Raw genomic sequence first — 9,644 nt, 5'->3', positions numbered from 1 at the left:
CTTTGGAAGTGAGAAGATTTCAAGAGGCTCTCATTAAAGTGAGAGGTGACTATTCGGGCACTATTGAAGTGAAGGAGAAAGTCACTGATAGAACTGATGACTAATTTCTGGTTTGTTCACTCACTAAAATAACTACGTGAGGAACTTGGAAAATATGTGAGGGGACAAGTGGGCAAGTTCAGTGGCCAGCTRCACAAAGCTTTGACCTCAGCAACTTTCCCCACATAAAGGAATTGCTGCTCYTKGGGKKGGRAAARRAWTYCMRGAGTGCTGCTGCCCTGCCACTGGTATCTCAGTGCCACACACTGAGAGTCAGCTGAATCACAACAGTTTGGGTACAAAGCAGAGTTAACAGGGACCAGGATCTTTCATCAGGGTGCAGAATCATCCCCCTGTTGAAGGATCAGGGTGCTGGCTCCTCCACAGTGAGTAAACCATGCTCTGCTAAAGCAGGGATTTATGGAAAAGTGTCAGGGAAATGAAGCAAGAGCAGGGAGGCAGAACAAGCTGTTTGCATCCTTCAAGGGAAGCAGAGGACTGCCTGCGAAGATGAACTTTAATTTAAACCACAGGGAGGAAGAGTGTTAATGCAACACCCACCTCATGCAGCTTTTCCAATAAGGGCTGTAATACAACAAAAGCAGCTCAGGAGGCTTTTCTCACAGAATTTTCTAACTAACTTTGTAAAGCYAGGAAGGCAAAACTCTTCTGGAGATCTTTCATGTTCTTAATTTCATATTCTTAATTTTGCACATTAATGTGCACCTTCCATTACCACTGTTGTTTAAATGGAGAGCACTCCTCAAGTGAGAAGGGTGAGTGTGATGTAGTGTTATGGAGGCTATTAGCACCTACCAGAAGCCTGAAGAACTCTCCAGCATTTCTATCCAGGATGTGCTAAGATGGCAATACTTGCATGGTGAATATGTTTTTACTGTGTGTTTTTATGGTGTTTTCATTATATGCTTTTATTATGTGGTTATAAGCTGCTAGAATGGAAACAGGAGCTATAAAGTTTGATTGATTGTTATATTCCCATATATAAACGGAGATTATTTTTTTTCCACTAAAATCTATGAATGACAGGCAAATTTGATTGAGATGCAAGTCCAAGCATTAAGTCCACTCCTGGAGTAATCAAATCCAACTCCTCAAATCAAGTAAATGCTGATGGAATCAGAATATGCTGAGCTGGGAGGAAGCCACAGGGATCATCAAAGTCCAGGTTAAACTCAGTGATGGTTCTGAGCCTTCCTGAAGTCATCAGACCCTCAGCTTTACACAGCAGGAGAGGCAGCTGGGACACTTGGTGCTCTGTGTGTCCCCACARATCTCCAGGAGCTCAGGCCACCAAGGTTCTGAAATCCCCAAAGCTGAAGCAGGACCTAAATTAAGAAACCAAAGGGGTGTCRCAGGCTTTTGTTTTAAGATCTTGTTTCTGATGAGGTCTAATTTAGACAACAGAGTCAGAGCTTTGAAGTGACACTGTGTTCTCATTTAGGGCTTAATGTTTTGTGATGGGCAAGGTCTGATGGGTGCTCCCAAACACYCCGTGCTCCCCACACACAGTCCCTGCTGTGCTGCTCCAGGTCCCACCAGTGACTGCACCATCCCAATGGAACCAGGGTTCACTCAGTGTGAAGGGAAGGAGAATCCCTTCAATCCCATCCCTTCAATCCCATCTCTTTATGGTGGCCTCAGTGATGGGCTGTTCCCAGGCTGCAGGGCCCCAGCACAGCAGCATCAGTGAGTGCARGGTAAACCTGTGTGCAGTCCCCCCGTGTTATACTGTACTTCATAAACCTCCCCATCTGCCAGAGCAGGTATTTGTCAGCCCAGTGAACATTGCAGCTGGTTTCAGATGACACAGATTCTGCTTTTTTTGTGCTGTATTGGAGGCCTATTCCCTGCAATGCTCCTTTTATTGTTCACCTGCCCTGGAGAGAGCAGCTCTCTGTGAAACACCTCTCTCAGGCACCTCATCCCAGAGTCTTTTCTCTGACAGACCTGAGAGGGCTAACAGCATCCAAAATTCCCTGCAGAGTTCATTGAAGTCACTGGCCAGATCAAGAGTGAGGTATAGTGAGGTGTGTGCTGGGAGAGGAAACACCCTGGCTTTCAAGGAAGCCAACCCAAGAATSTCCCTGTAATTTATTTATAGAAAGAAGCAAGGGAAACCTTCCRTGTTCCTCTGAATAAACTTCTCCCTTTGCTCGACTCGAATCATTAAAAACCTTGCAATGAGTGGAAGCATTTCCCTATCCTCTGTAGATTTTGTGCCTTGTGCTTTTCCTTACTAAATATATGCCAGCACATACACACCACTTACTGCAGCATGCAGGCTCATGATCTTTGCATGGCTTCTTCCCCTCTAGGACTGCCATAAATAAATCACCAGGTCAGGGAGCCTGGTACATGSCTGTGGTCTCTCTCCTCCACACTGGCTCTTTTTCCCTCTCCTTCCTCTTTCTCTGTTTGTACAGAGCACTTAAACCTGCAAGRAGTGCTACAGGCAGCGGCGTTCTGTGCTAGGTGTGATCTGGCAGCAGATCATTCATATTCCTCACCACAGAGGACACTAATGATCCCAGATCAGAGCAAAAATCACATTTTGGCACCAGCTGCACTAAAGTTTTCCCTTCCAGGGAAGGTGCTTACTGAGCTGACAAATCAGATTCCCAGAGAGGTGGGTTTTCGAGCATATGGCACTGCATGGCCAGGATCAGGTGTTCAAAAATTCAATTTCAGAATCCAGAAGGGAAGTATGATCTTGAAAATATCCTGTTCTGCCTGATCCTAATGCGATTGGGGTGTTTTCAATTCCTCAAGAGTTTTTCAGATCAATATAGGTGATTTTTCCTCGGTGTCGGCCACCAAGGGGTGAGCTCTAGGCAAGAAATTCTCTTCTTGTTTTGCAGGAGGACCTAACCTGGGGGCCATGCCCTCCCTGCACCTTCTGGCTAGAGATCTTCAGGGGAAATCCTTTTGCCCTACTTCACTCTTTCAAAAATTCCCTTTATTCTGAAGCCTAAGCAATTCCCTCAGCAGCTCTGCCCACCACAAAGGACATGAAGGACGAGAAATATTAGCAGAAAAGAGAAGAAAAAAAAGCATTTATTATTGATGGGGGGCAGAACGACAGTCGCTGTAGTTACAGAAATCAAGTGCCTTTCCAGAGCTGAAATGAGCTTCACATTAAAGGCCTTTTGCACAGCAGTTTTTTAGCTGTTAGCAAGAGGTGGAGAGAAGAAAAAGTTACATTCTTGATGTTACCCTTTTAGGTTTTGTCATCTTTGCTAAATGGAACATATTGTCAGATCTCGTGTTTTCCTGGCAGAAAAGTTCTCATTTGCAAAGGACCATGTGTGCGTGTGAATTTTTTACTTTTTCTTTTCTTTTTTTGGTTGTTTTAATTGCTGTTGTAACCTGCACATTTCGCAAATATTTCAATCAAAATTTTCCAAAGCACCCTAGGAAGGCCAGAAAAAAAGCATGAGAGCCTTCTTGCAGGTTTTCTCAGGTGTGCTCATCACAAAGGTGATAGATTTTTCAGAGGTTTACAGCACTGTCTTGGATAGCCCAAAGGAGGTTTATAAAGATTTCCCCTTCTTTACCTATTGCTGTGTTGTCATCTCCAGCCCTCTTTTTTCACTCTGACTCCTCACAGGTGGGAACAAGCTGAAATCTCAAATTATTCTTGCAAGAAACCCCCTCCCACACCTTGCAGAGCCCGTACACAGCTTGTGCCTTCATCCTACACATAAGATTGTTTATCCAAACCAGGTAAATTTACCTCCTCAACATGRCTGTAGAGAGTAATTTGTTTTCTGTCAAGAATAGGACAAGACTAATCAAACCTGCCAGCCTGAAACAGGTCAAAACTGGAGTCAAATATGACCTGTGCTTYGAGGGCCATGAAATGCAGAAATACCATGCTGGAGGTGCTGTAGAAAAAAACCTGAAAGAAATGCCACATCTTAACAGCTTTAATTGGAGATAAAAGACAAAATTCAGAACTCACTGAGGTCTCAGTTTGGCATTTGAACCCTCTATCTGTTTATCAGCCACTTCAAATCTACAATTATAAGTGAGAATTACATATCAGTATGGACTTATCTCAAGGGAATGTGTTGTTAAATTCAAATCGTTGCTGGTTGTGTGCAAGAAATGTGCATCCTTCATAAATACAGAGCAAATGGGCATCCTCTGAGCCACTGAAAACACGRCCTTGCTGGGTTAATTCTTTCTCTGTGAGGTGGGAAATAAAAGGGTGAAGCATGTGGGTGAKGGTAGGAGCAAGGAGGAGTCAGGTGTCATTTCTGTTTCAGGACTATCAGCAAAAAGATTCTTTGTTCCTCTGGTCACCAAGACCAACCCTGCAAGGGCACGGTGGAAGGGAAGGCAGGGCCAGCTTGGACAATTTTGGACAGTCTGGAATGGCAGCAGTGGGGCTGACATTTGGGCACTCCTTGGCTGCAGAGCCTCGCACAGGTCCATGGAGATGCAGCAATTACCCACACTCTTCGAAGCTGGAATATCTCTCAGTTCTTTCTTCTTCTGCCCTGGGCATCACAGCAGCTTCACAGAATGAGTAAAACACACCCAGATTCACAACTCCCCCCACAAAAAGAGGGGCCCCCATTATGGGTGTGAATATAAATATAAACACCCATGTGCACACAGCACTGCCATCCAGTGGCTCGCTGACCACAAAAGGGGTGCAAACTTGGTTTAGGGTGGGCTTTTCCACCCCTAAATGCCATTAATATGGTATAAAATTCAATACAAACACATACCCAGCTCTGCCTTCCCAACCTGGAGGTGCCCAGCTTGGCAGGCACATAGGGCCAGGCTGTGGGAGCGAGCCAGATGTGCAGCTGCAGGTGGAAATATCAATTCCTTGGCACCAGGTTCAGGTAACAGGCAATTTGCAATTGTCACACATATTCTGCCTTTTTCCTTTTCTCTCCCTTTTCCCTTTTTTTTGTGTGTCTGTGGTTAATTGCAAAGGGGAGGAYGGCAGACCTTATCTCTCCCGACTAGTGGTGGCAAAACTGAAAAATTGTTTTCATTACCAGGTGGAAGGCTTTTCACATGCAAATTATCGGTATCATTGTGAATGTGGCATTTTTATTAATCCAAACCAGCTTATCTGACCAAAAAGAAAAGARAGATCATTCTTGTTTTTTATCAAACATTTTGCTCTGACAACGGCGAGTCATATTTGATGAAATATTGCATGGATCACATCATTTTTACAATTTATTGCGGGAGAGAAAGAAATAGAAAGGACTAATGGATGGGGTGGGGTTTGGGGATTTTTTTTTTTGATGGATTTGGGGTTGTGTTTTTTTGGTTTTGCTCTTTTTATCTTTAAGACACTTCTAAATACCAGTCAAGAGATGCGAGTTCACATAAGCATTTTAACTTCTTTTCTTCAACATCAAAGAAACTGATCTGGTTTTATAGATGTATTTTTATCTCTCCATTGTGTGCACTTCCYCTTCAGACAGCGGAAAAATAAGGTCACGTTCCCTACTGAGTCCATCCTTTTCTATTGATTTTGCTTTCTTAAAATCCTAATAGAGCTTGAAATTAATACAGTTTAATTTTCTTCTTCCTTTCTTGTGAACCAACAAAGCTTTCTTGCTGCTGCTCCACCACTCTGRGTACAAAGAAGATGACAGACTTGGCATCCTTCTTCCAATGGCAAAAATCCTTCAAAAGGGAAAATCAGGAGGGTTTTGGCTCTTTATCCAAGGAAGTAAAGGCTCTCCATTCCTGTCTAGGAGATGAGGAATGGGGATGCTTCTTTACCCATCTCAGTAGGGGATGGACCAAAGAAAGGTACAGACCACTGGATGTGGCAAAATTTAGATTCAGTGACTTCAGGACAGGTCTAAATTCCTCTGCTTGGACTGCATCTCAGTGCTCTCTGAAAAAAAAAAAAAAAAAAAAAAAAAAAAAAAAAAAAAGGAAGAAGAAAGGTAGGAAAAGGTAAGAAAATAAAGAAGAAAGTAAGAAAACCAACCCTTTTTATATTCCCCAGCCTGGGACCAACAGCCTGTGCAGCATCTGGGAGCTCCTCCAGGAGCCAGGCGAATGCACTTCAGCAATGAACCCAGCCACTGCCAGGATCAAGCTGGAAAACTTTTACCCAAGGGAGATGAAGCCAGGTGAGGAGCCTGGCAGCTCCGAAGCTGCTGGGTTGTTACCAGCATCCTCCATCCACGAGCAGAGCTGCAGGGGTGGTATTCTCCAACACTTTGCTCAGCGTGGACACCAGCAAGAGCACTCAGGCGAAGATGAAGGACATCAAACCTACTGAATCAGCATCCTTCCTTCCTGCCAGTGAACCTGCTGGGGAGGAAAAGCAACTCCACGCTCCTGGGAGTCACCTCTCTGTGGTGGGAGGGTTGTGCTGGTGACAGCAGTGGGAGCAGGTTGGGTGTCAGCGGTGACACAATGGAACATGACAAGCCCAGGTAACACCGGCTCCCGTGCCCGTTCGTCACATGCCAGCAGTGCTCAGCTGTGTAAAATGCGCTGTAAACTTTGCTCATTTTGGCTGACAGACACGATAAAGGTTATGTGTGCTTTACAGCATTACGAATTTGATGGAGGAATGTCCCCTGAGACCTCTCCCCRCATTTGCCGCAGCGTAGCAGGGACCTCTTGGGTCATCTTCCCTGCCCCTCCTTTGCTTGTTCAGGAATCACTACCCACCTCAATGATGCTTCTCACACAGATTAAAAGCATTTTAAATATGTATTATTTCCGCACTCTCTGTATACCCGTGCCTTTCGTACCCACATCTTAAATTCATCACCTCTCCGCCAGTTGTTTGTAAATGTCCCCAGGTGTTTAACTCTTATTCTCTGAATCCTCTAAGCAATTGCTGGCGAGCGTGGCTRTTACATATTCCTGATATTTCTCAAAGGTCAAAAGAAAATGTAAAAATGCCATTTCTTTTCTCTTCTCCTTACAAAGCTGAAAATGCAATATTGTTCTGGTGCAGTTACTTTAGCTGTTATGCTAAGATTTTATTTTTCTTTAAGTAGACCTTATTGTATTTACTGCAAATGTTCTGGATACAGAATTACTTCCTCAAATTATTAGGAACTAGAAGATGTAATCAGCTTTTATTCTGTTTTAGAACATATTACTCTACCACAACAGTCTATTTGCCACATTTTGCTCTCATCTTCCTGCAACCCATCTTACAAATGAGACATAAAATTGAGGCTGTGGATGCTTATGGACCCAATCCTGCAACATTTATGTACCTGTTTAAGCTGAATCATGTAAAGATTCGTGGTGAATGGAATGTGCAGAATGACTAACACTCGAGGAACTATGGCAATTGCTCCAAAGCAGCCTGCAGTTCTTCAGGATAATGAGCAATGCATGAAACTGGTGCATTATCAGGGTGGATTATCTGCTCCTCCCCCAAATCTGGCCAGGAAGCTGTAAAGGATGGATTTGGAGTGAATGCAGGGTAAACTGCCCTCTCTGTAGTCAATCTTATTATATTAATTTCCTTTTGACACAGCAGTAAGACTCCTGACAGTGCAGAATTTAGCCCTCAGCAGTGCAACAAGATCTCGAGGTTTTCGTCGCAGAGTCACACTTGGTGGTGTTATACAGCCTCGTTAATTGATTACAAAATAATTCAGCAAGCTGCACTGCTCCTGCATCTTCTCTCCAGCTTGCTGCCTCCTYACCTCAAACCAGCTGCACTTCAAGGTCCTGGTCCCTGTGCCTGAAGCCCAAWCAGCCAAAGAATGACCTTTCTCTTTGACCTACATCCTTCAGAGGAATAAAGCAACAGATGACACCAAGTAGAGGATTCACAGAGCTCTTTGTGTGAGCCTTTAGCAGTGGAGCTCTCCGGTGAAGGGCACCAAGCTTAACTCTCAGCTCACCCTGCAAGGAGGATTTTTTTTTCCAATTTCAGTTAATAGCAGCATTTCCATTGACTTACACAGGAGCAGAGCCAAATCCCAGCGTGTCTTTTAAGAGAAGCTACTCCTCAGCAGAAAAAGCACCTCAGCAGATGGGATGCCCCTGTCCCTGAGAGTCCTTGTCCAGGCAAACCAACTCCCACCACTCACTGAACAATCCCCCCACTCATTGCTCAGCCTCCATCGAGATTTCTGTTCTTGCACATCGCCACTGTGATTGGCAAGTGAAACACAAAGATCAGACAAAAGAGGCTGATACACCACCTGGGATGGAGCTGAAAAAGATGCAGGAGSAGATATCTCCATCTGTATTCTCGAGGATGTGTACGAGGAGAAGCCAGCTGCGGTGTGGTGCTCCAAAATYACAGGGGACTGGTGCTCTGCCCCGCTGCATCTCGGGAAACCCCAATGTCAGTCCCTGCACCAGCAAGGTCACCTCAAAGCCTGTTTCCTCATCCTCAGGCCAGTCACACTGCTGCGAAACTCCAGAACAGGGTGGGCAAAAGGAGGCCAAGATGAATAAAGCAGAAGGAAAATGAGGCTTTTCTCAGATTTATTCAGAAGGTAAATTATGGGGCTACTTACACCACCTAAAATCACTTTCTCCCCAGGGTCCTGAATATGCTCTATTATGAAAGCTGTACACTGGAGTGTAAATTTGCCATATATACTACAGTATAATTGTACCAGACCTACCTGTGTTGTATTTTTAACCTATAAACGTAATGGTGATTTGTTTGTCTCCTCTTTCCACAAGAGTTCCCAAATCCCCAGGAAAGCACATCAGCCATAACRCACCCCTTCCACCATTTAATCCAGATAAAGAGAAAAGTCTTGTGCTGAGTGTGCCTTCCCACACASAATGCTGGTGTTTTTAGTCATCCCTGTACATGTGGACAGGCTTATCCTGGTGCAAGGCAGCTCGGCAGGAGTCACACAACATTGACAGTATATCACACTGTACTTCTGAATTGATGCAAAAAGCTGTGCACAGAAGGGAAAATGGCAGCTTTCCAAGTGGCCCCAGTTAATAGCTCTGTTTTGCTTAATGGTGCCTCCCATTCAGACTAAAGATGCTGTTTTAAATATGTAAGCAATTAGTATCTCTCGCTCTCAACACATCTGTGCTGCTTCTCTCTGCTGCATTATAAATCCATCGCGCCCCTCTCCAGCTCGGCAGTGCATATATCACCAGATATTCTGATTTTCAGCAACTTTCTGSTCTGAAAGAGTTGTGCTTGGATTTGGTGATGCTCTGGCAGGCTGGCTTTGCCTAAACCCTTACACAAYCTCTCCTCTCCAAGTCTAACAGATAACAGGGATATAGGGAAAGCACCTCTTGGTGGGTTTTTGGCAGTTCTTTGGTCCAACCAGTACTTTTTTTTTTTTCTTTTTTCCCGGCTTTCACACACTTTCTGTGTAAAAACTGCAGCTTTTTCTCTCCATAACAAAACCCAAGGGTGCCTGTAGCCTGCAGGAGGATGTTTGCAGGGGTTGCAGTGTGGCTGAGATGCAGCCAAGCACCTCAGAAGCAGAACACCTTCCTTGCACAGTTTGTGCTTAAATAAATTCTGCCTTCTCAAACTCCAACGGGATTTGGAGTCAGGGCAGGACCAGTGTGTTTATAACGGTCAGTATTTATAGGAGTGCAAGAGATCATTGTTGCTAAAATAGCAATTG

The sequence above is a fragment of the Malurus melanocephalus genome, unplaced genomic scaffold, assembly GCF_030028575.1.
Source record: "Malurus melanocephalus ecotype Western Australia unplaced genomic scaffold, MMel_1.1 scaffold_58, whole genome shotgun sequence".
NCBI classification, from domain to species: domain Eukaryota; kingdom Metazoa; phylum Chordata; class Aves; order Passeriformes; family Maluridae; genus Malurus; species Malurus melanocephalus.
Note: the sequence above shows the minus strand (reverse complement) of the source record.